Source organism: Sciurus carolinensis, chromosome X (genome assembly GCF_902686445.1).
Source record: "Sciurus carolinensis chromosome X, mSciCar1.2, whole genome shotgun sequence".
Classification (NCBI taxonomy): Eukaryota; Metazoa; Chordata; class Mammalia; order Rodentia; family Sciuridae; genus Sciurus; species Sciurus carolinensis.
Genome location: NC_062232.1, coordinates 37,912,013 through 37,920,354, shown reverse-complemented (window position 1 = coordinate 37,920,354; position 8,342 = coordinate 37,912,013). Strand labels below are relative to the sequence as shown.

At 37.1% G+C, this 8,342-nt stretch overlaps 1 pseudogene; it reads right to left on the bottom strand.

Annotated features, from left to right (window-relative positions):
• Nucleotides 1-7,957: 7,957 nt before the first annotated feature.
• Nucleotides 7,958-8,049, bottom strand: LOC124972728 (uncharacterized; annotated as a pseudogene).
• Between the last annotated feature and the right edge of the window lie 293 nt (nt 8,050-8,342).

Sequence of the window (8,342 nt, the reverse complement as noted above, 5' to 3'; positions counted from 1 at the left end):
ACAGTTCTTTGAAAATCAGTGGTAAATTTAGCTGAATGTTAGAACTGCACATAAACCGTACTGTGAAGTTTGGTGTTATATTTTGGAAAAGACATCCAAGAATTTTGTTTTAATAACTACAGCAAATTATTTTTTAAAAATCCTTTCTCACCATTGGTTTTTACTCTTAAGAGGTTTTGTTGCTAATATGAGAATGAAAAATGAAACAGTGATTTCTGCAGACATTTGGTTTAAGAATTGCCTCAGGCCCTTACTTGACACTTCCCTCCTAAATTGAGGGTATCTCCTGTTTTTATTCCAGTTTTGACTAGGGCCACATAATTCTAGACATTGTCTCTCATATGCAGAATCACTATTTCTTCTTCCTTCTGAAGTACTATGAGTGCTTATTCTGAGAAAATCTAAAAATTAAATATGTTGTAATCTCATCAATTTCGAAATTTGGAAATAATTTAGTAAACAGCATGAATATTTTTGTTTTGACATAAAAATACTTGAATAGTTTTCTTTGTTTTTTTGCTGCTATTTTATTTGTTTTTTGTGGTGGTGGGGATGTATCCCAGGGCCTCCTGTGTGCTAGGCAACTTCTCTACAACTCAACTATAAGCTCTGTTTTTCATTATTTTTTTTTTGTTATTAGCAGTGTTTAGAGTATCTTTCCTAAAATGAAACTTCACTGTTGAATGGAACTTGGAATAGTGTGTTTGTTAGGCTTTAATATTTAGTCCTACTAGGGATTGAAACTAGTGATATTCTGCCTCTGAGGTATATCCCCAATTCTTTATTAAAATTTTTTTTCTTATTTTGAGACAGGGTCTTGCTAAGTTGCTGAGGCTGGCCTCAAAGTGTGTTCCTCCTGCCTCAGCCTCCTGAGTTGCTGAGATTACAGGTATGTTCAATGCACCATTGTGCAGCTGATCTATTAGAAGTTTTTGTTTATTTTTAACAGGGATTGGTGGTGAGTTGAGGAGCATGAATGATAAGAATGTATTATAAGGAGGTCATTGGTCAGGAAATGCTACAGATAAATGTGGTTGGAATGTGGAAGCCAAAGAACTTGTAGATTCTCATTTATTAATTTATTAATTAATTTTTAAATTTTTGGTGGTTCTAGGAATTGAACCTGGGGCCTCATGCATACCAAGCAAATGCTCTATCCTGAGCTGCACCACAACCCTTTTTATTTTTTATTTTTTATTTTGAGACACGGTCTCACTAAATTGCTGAGGCTGGCCTTGAACATGGAATCCACCTGCCTTAACCTCCCAAGTCACTGGGATTACTACTACCACGTCTGGCTGGTTGTTTGGTTTTAACTTAAAAAGAACCTAGGTTTTTATTTCTGACAGATTATAAATGAAATCTAGAAATTATTGTTGACTAGCCAATCCTTTATTTGAACAGTGGAGATCACGGGGTATCCAGCATCATCAGAGCGGTAAAAGCAATAGGGAAAGCATCTTCTTGCCCAAAACTTTCTTTCTGGATTGTTCGCAGTTTTCAAGTGTGTAGGAAGATGGAAAGGTTTCATGTGAAGGGGAATGAGTTTCTTCAGACCGGAGACAGAATGGTAGCACAGAATGAGGGGTTAATGTGTTGAATGACTGTATTCATAATCGTAATATTCTGGAATGATAATGAAGCTTGAATCCTAAAACAAGCTTGTTCAAGAAAGTAATACAAATACTGTTTTATACAGTGAAAGTGAAATCATAGTCTATTAGATAAAGAAATGGTTCCCAATGGAGCTATAAAATAAACTCAAGAAAAAAACATATCAGGTGGTAGATGATAAATGTCAAGAGGTATCTCTGGTCATCAAAGAAAACAGAGTGCCATCTAGTGGAATCATTTTACTAATACTATAGTAAATGATTTAGGTTCTCAACCTTACATATAACAATTGATTTTCTTTCTCAAATAATGTTAATCTTTTAAAACTTTATTTGACATTGATTTTCCAATAAAAAAAGGGTCGTACAAATGTAGAGGTTTTCTATACACCCTTTGCCTAGCTTCATCTCTTACCATGGTGTATATATTTATTAAGATCATGAAATTAACATTGGTACCAAAGTGTTAACGAACCTCCAGATTTTATTTGTATTTCACCAGTTTTTCCATTTAGGTTCCTTTTCTGATCCAGGATTCTATCCAATATTCCATAGTGTTTTTGATCATGTTTTCTTTGGCTCTAAATCTGAGAAAGTTCTTCTCAGTTAAGAGTGTTTACTAAGAATTATTATCTAGGGATTGTGACTGTTGTAAAATACATTTCAAAATACAGTACCAAGAAATTTATTACTTGGTACTAGGGATTGGACCTGGGGCACTTTACCACTGAAATACATCCCTAACCTTTTTTTGGAAACAGTGTCTCACTTAGTTGTTTAGGTCCTCGTGAAATTGCTGAGGCTAGCCTCCAACTTTTAATCCTCCTTTGTTAGCCTCCCCTTTTGCTGGGATTACATGTATGCACCACTAGGCTTGCCTTGAAATGAGATTTAGATCTTGAAATATTTATCTAGTTTTTCGTATGCATACATATCCCATCTTTTAACATAGATATTTTATATTTGTAAGTTTTACTTATAAATAATAAGTATATAAATACTTACAAATAACTATATAAATAAATAAGGATATAAGTAAGTTTTACTTGTTCTAAAAAGAGGCAGGAATGAATCTGGGACCATTTTCTCTTGTTACCTAAAAGCGAATTGAACTATATGTTTTTCCTGTATCATGCACACTTGCACGTGGGAAAAACAGACAACAAATTACAAAGCAATTGAAAAGTAAACCTCATTTTGCCAACATTTTTTATTAGGATAGTAACTGAATTTTAATTTTTCAATTTTTTATATTGGTGCATTATTGTTAAGCATTAGTGGGATTTGTTGTTATGCATTCATACATGCACAAAACATAATTTGGTCATTTTCATTCCCCACTATCTCCCTTTTCCCTTCCCTTCTAGTAACTGAATTTAAAAATGAATGATAAGGGGCTGTGATTGTAGCTTAGTGTTAGAGAGCTTGCCTAGCATGTGTGAGGCACTGGGTTTGATCCTCAGCACCACATAAAAAATAAGTATAATAAAGGTATAAAAGACTAATTACTTTAAAATATATGAATGATAAATTTAGAATGGCACTGCCTAATAAACCAGAAATTTTCTTCTTTAAAAGTCAGTGTCTTTCCCCAGTACAGTGGTGCATGCCTATGATCCTAGTGATTCCAGAGGCTGAGGCAGGGGGATTGCAAATTTGAGACCAGTCTTAGCAATTTCATCCTTCCGCTTCCCATATTAATTTCTTCAATACCAGTGAATGCTTTAAAATATTCGCCAAATTTAACCATCACGTGTACTCATCCAGTTTTTTTGTTTATTTGGTTTTAGTACCAGGTATTGAACTCAGGGCCACTCGACCACTGAGCCACATTCCCAGCCCTATTTTGTATTTTATTTAGAGACAGGGTCTTGCTGAGTTGCTTAGTGCCTTGCTTTTGCTGAGGCTGGCTTTGAATTCTTCATCCTTCTGCCTCAGCCTCCCGAGCCGATGGGATTATAGGTGCGTGCCACTGGGCCTGGCTATTTATTTATTTTAATTTTTTTTAGTTGTCAATGTTTCTATTTTTAATTTTTATTTATTTGTATGCGGTGCTGAGAACCGAACCCAGTGCCTCACATATGCTAGGCAAGCTCTGTACTACTGAGCCACGACTGCAGCCAGGGCCTGGTTGTTTAATCTAGTAATAGTTTGAACCATTGATTCTAAGTATTCTAAACTTTTTGCTGACTTGTATCTAAAATGTGTTTATAGATGATTTTTGGTCCTCAAACAACTTCCAGGGTTTGTCGTCCCAGGTAGTATTCTATATTATTTGAGCGATTAGAATAACAAATTAGAGCAACACAGGTTAGAGTTTACTGTTTCATGGCTTCATTCCCCAGGATATTCCTTTTTGCCCTATTTAAGCCTCTTGAGTGTAATGGCTACTGTGACCTCTGGTGTACCTGAAATCGGCGGAAAGGCCTGGAATTTCCAGAGGATATAATGTTTTCCTGTATCGCTGTTCCACACCCACCTTCCCAAATCAACTTCAATCAACGCAGTGATGCTGTGTGAAAAAGAGAAATGACCTGGGAAAGGCCTTGGCCAGTATTGACTGACCACTTTTTTAGAAAACTTGCTACCAGGTTGATGTTGACATGAGGGAAGGATGAATGTGTCCTGACTTCAAAATGCCAACAGTCCTTGGAGCTATTGAAGTGGTCACACTGTAGGGACCTCTGGACTCCCTCATGCCTGCTCTCCCAAAATGCTTTTCTTGACCAGAAGACACAAATATGTTGCTTTTCCAAGTACAGTGCATTTAGGCCGTCCCCATCTTCTCAATCCATTTTACTTTCTGTCTTTATCTATATGCATAGGTAAAGTTACTTGAAAGTCAAAACTGACTAAAATAGAAATATTTATCTTAAAGGCAACCTTGGAAAGTAGAGAAATTAATCTTTCTGGTTTCTCACTTACTATTAGACTCCTTCTTCTATCTTCTTTCATTTCCTGGCCACCCAGGTGGCCCAGCAGGGCCACAGGGGACTTTGTTTCTTCCTACCTGGTGCCCTCTTTGCTGACAGAAAGATTCATGTGTGACATTAGTTATATATTTGTGACTGTTAGCTTCTATTAAGATACTTAGAACTTAACTGGAACCTTGGGGAGGTAATAACAAAAGACCAAGGCTGATCATTGTAGGTTTTTGCACAACTGAGCATATTGCTGCTGCTTCCCACACCAGAACTGACCCTGCCAGTGTTTAATCACATGAGAAGCACGCAAGTAAATTTTACATAAACTACTAATTATAAATATGGCCTCACCTGGAACATAGGAAGCAAGCATTTTTTGAAGCCTATGAATGAAAGGAGACTTTCCAAATGAATCCATTCTCACAATGTACTAGATCACATTACATCTTGAGAACTGAGCTGTGAGAGTAATGTGAACACATTCTGAAGGAAATGGAAGAAATAATTTGCTTATTTAGCCATATATTTCTAGAACTTTTATATCTATGTTCATCAGACACTGGATTTTATTTTTTTTTTGTGGTGCTGGGGATTGAACCCAGGGCCTTGGACTTGACAGGCAAGCTCTTGATGACTATATCCCCAGCCCAAGAGATAGTTTTTGTGCTAATGTTTACCTGGGTTACAATCATGTTTCAAGAACTTCATTTTATTTTAACAACTAGAGTGTAACATTAAGCATTTTCAATAACCGTTTGGCTCCCTTTGTACATTTCTTCTCTTACAGTAAGTGGAATTTTTTTTTTTTTAGTTCTTGCACTTGCTTTGTGCTTTTTAGGACAATCTTTTGAAAATGGTGTCAGTCAGACATTTTATGCAGTGTTAAGGGTCTCAGAAATTAGTTGGAGTGAGTAAAGAAGGTTCGTGCTCCCCCTAGAAATATTGAGAGATGGACTTTCACTTTACAGATACTTGGTATGTTACTACAGATCCTCTGATTTCTAGTTAGTTTTTTTATCAACTCTCTACAGAGGTGTTTGTTAGCCTGTAGGTACAGTGATAGTTCCTCAGTCTTTAAAGGATTTTTATCACTGCAAACCAAAAGTGCTTCACATGGTTATGTGACAAGGTTGTTGTAACAAGTTAAACTATTCTCTCCTTTCTAGACTGGTCATTTTTATTCACTTTTTGGGTCTTTATGTTTCGTTAGTTAGTGGGTCTATTCATGTATACTCCAGTCCTTAGTAGTTAGAAAACGTTAGATGTTCTCTAGCTATGTTGGGCTCCCAGAGCATGTAATATCCAGTTAAAGGCCTATGGGAGGAATTTGTACAGTGTTTAATAAATACTAAGGTTTTCTCTTGGATGTAATGAAAAATATCTTTGTTCTACATATCCCATGCTTTTGAAGTAGGCTGGTCTTGGCTGCACTTGGTTTTCATGACCTTTCCTGCATTATTACTTGAGAATGTTATAGACTCTGATGTTTGCTGGCATGTTAACTTGATTACAGCTTACATATATCATTAAAATATATGTGATTCACATCATCACATTCAGTGAAAACAGTGTTAAGTCTTAGATTCTTTGCATCTTACACTCCTTGTTATGGGCTGAGCAGGGCTTTTGATATGACCTGAGTAGCCTCTGCCCCAAGATGGCGTTCACCACCATCTGCAGTGTGACGCAAGTTGACTCAACACCATACTTTATGTGCTTTTATATGCTTAGCAGGAGAGTTCCATGGCTGTAAGTAGTAGAATTTATTCTTTCTTAAAATTAGCTTTGGCGAATATGATTAAAAGGAAAGCAGGGATGCTGTTGTGGTCAGCTGTTTGGTTTTGGAGTGAACATGGTGTCCAGAAATTTTTTCTTCAACTCTGTATTCTCTCTTATTTTTAAACCCCATTCCCTCTAACCATTCTCAGGAGCACATATTCAAAGATAGGTGCGATTGGTAATAAACCTGGCATAGAGGACAGTAATAATGATTTTTATTCAGAAGAGATATAAATTGTTTGACAGCTAGATCCAACCTTCCCTGCTTTTTTTTTTTAAACAGATGGGGAAACTGAGTCCGGAAAGGTTGTGGTATCATTGAAGTCACACAGGGAACTGAAGTAACCTGTGGCTTTTCAAGGAGGCTAAGTTGAGGAAGGCACCTTCTCAAAGAGCAGCGCTTCTGCTTAGTTTGGTGAGTACTGACCTGATGACATCATTCCTGACTTTTTGTTAAAGAAAAAAATGTTAAACTTGCATTGAGAAAATACCAATGGTGGCTTTTAAGATGGAGGCTTTTAGTAGCATTTTGATTTATCCATGTTATGGATTGGGCCAAAGTAACCAGTCAATTTTAGATTGTTTTTGAAAGTTTAGTTATAGGTTTATTTGAGCTTTTTGTCAAATCACAGCTTGGAGAAACCACCTCTGAACTGCTTTTCATTGACTAGTTAATGACTAGTTAAACGAAGGATGCTTCCATAGGGTGGACTTCAAGTTGTCCCAGTTCTGTTAACTTCATCCTTCCCTGGCGCTCCTCATGCTGCCTGACTCTTCACTGCTTTATTTCTCATGCTTCTCTGTCCCCAGCTACCTGAGTTCCTGGAGGGTTCATATTCAGAGCCAGGTGGAGGACCCCACCAAGCAGCTCTAACCACTCACTCCTAGAAAGTCACAAGTCAGCACATCACTTTGCTAGAAAGCTCCTCTGGGGCGTCTGATCTCAGCGTAGAAAATTTTTGCAATAGTAAGCAAAGGACTTATCTTTTTGAGAAGAAACTCTGCCCCATGGATGATACAAATCTCTATTTGGAATCCAGGGTGAAGGTCAAAGGAGACTATGAGAGATTTTCACATCCTCATAAGGGTGTTTAATTTGGTGAACATCTGTTGTGTGCCAAACTCTGCCACAGTATTCCACATTGCATTCATACCATAACGCTGGGAGGAAGAGATGATTGGCCTTATTTTAGAAATGAAGCCATAGATACTCAAGAGAGGCATTCAAATCATTTGCCCAAGGTCACATAGCTAGTAAACAATGGAAGGCATGCCTTCGTCTCACTTGTTTAATTTCACTGACCTATACCAAGGAAAAATATCTCAACAAATGTTGGATTTGATATTGCTTTTCTAATTTGTGTATCAATATATATTTTCAAAGATTTTTGAAGGCATACATGTGTGTGTGGGTATTTTTCTTTTTTGGTTTTTGGGGTTTTTTTTGGTATTGAGGATTGAACCCAGGGATGCTTTACCACTGTGCCACATCCCCACCCCTTATTTTTTTTTTTAATTTGAGACAGAGTTTCACTAAGTTGCTGAGAGCCTAAGTTGCTGAGGCTGGCTTTGAACTTGTGATCCTCCTTCTTCAGCCTCCTGAGCCACTGGGATTGTATATGTGCACAGCCCTGTATGGCAAAAAATATGGAACACTGTATCCTTGCACAGGGGCCATGCTATTCTTCCTTGTATTATTTCAATTTTAGTATATGTGCTGCTGAAGCTAGCCCTTTATATTTTCAAAAAGAGATGCAGTCTTACTGTGTTGCCCAAACTGGCCCGGCACTCCCAGACCCAACCTCCCGAGTTGTTGGTACTGAGGTGTGCCACTCAGTTCAGCTAGGTACATGTTTTTAGTTTTGCAGAATTTTTGTCTAATGTTGAGAACAAATGTATATTAGGGAAAAAAAAAAACAATTTTTCAGGTCCCACTGTGTGCCAAACCCTATTCTAGGTGTTGATACAGCAGTGAACATATATATAAACATTGGGGGTTTTTTTTTAATCAAACTTTTGAGTTAAA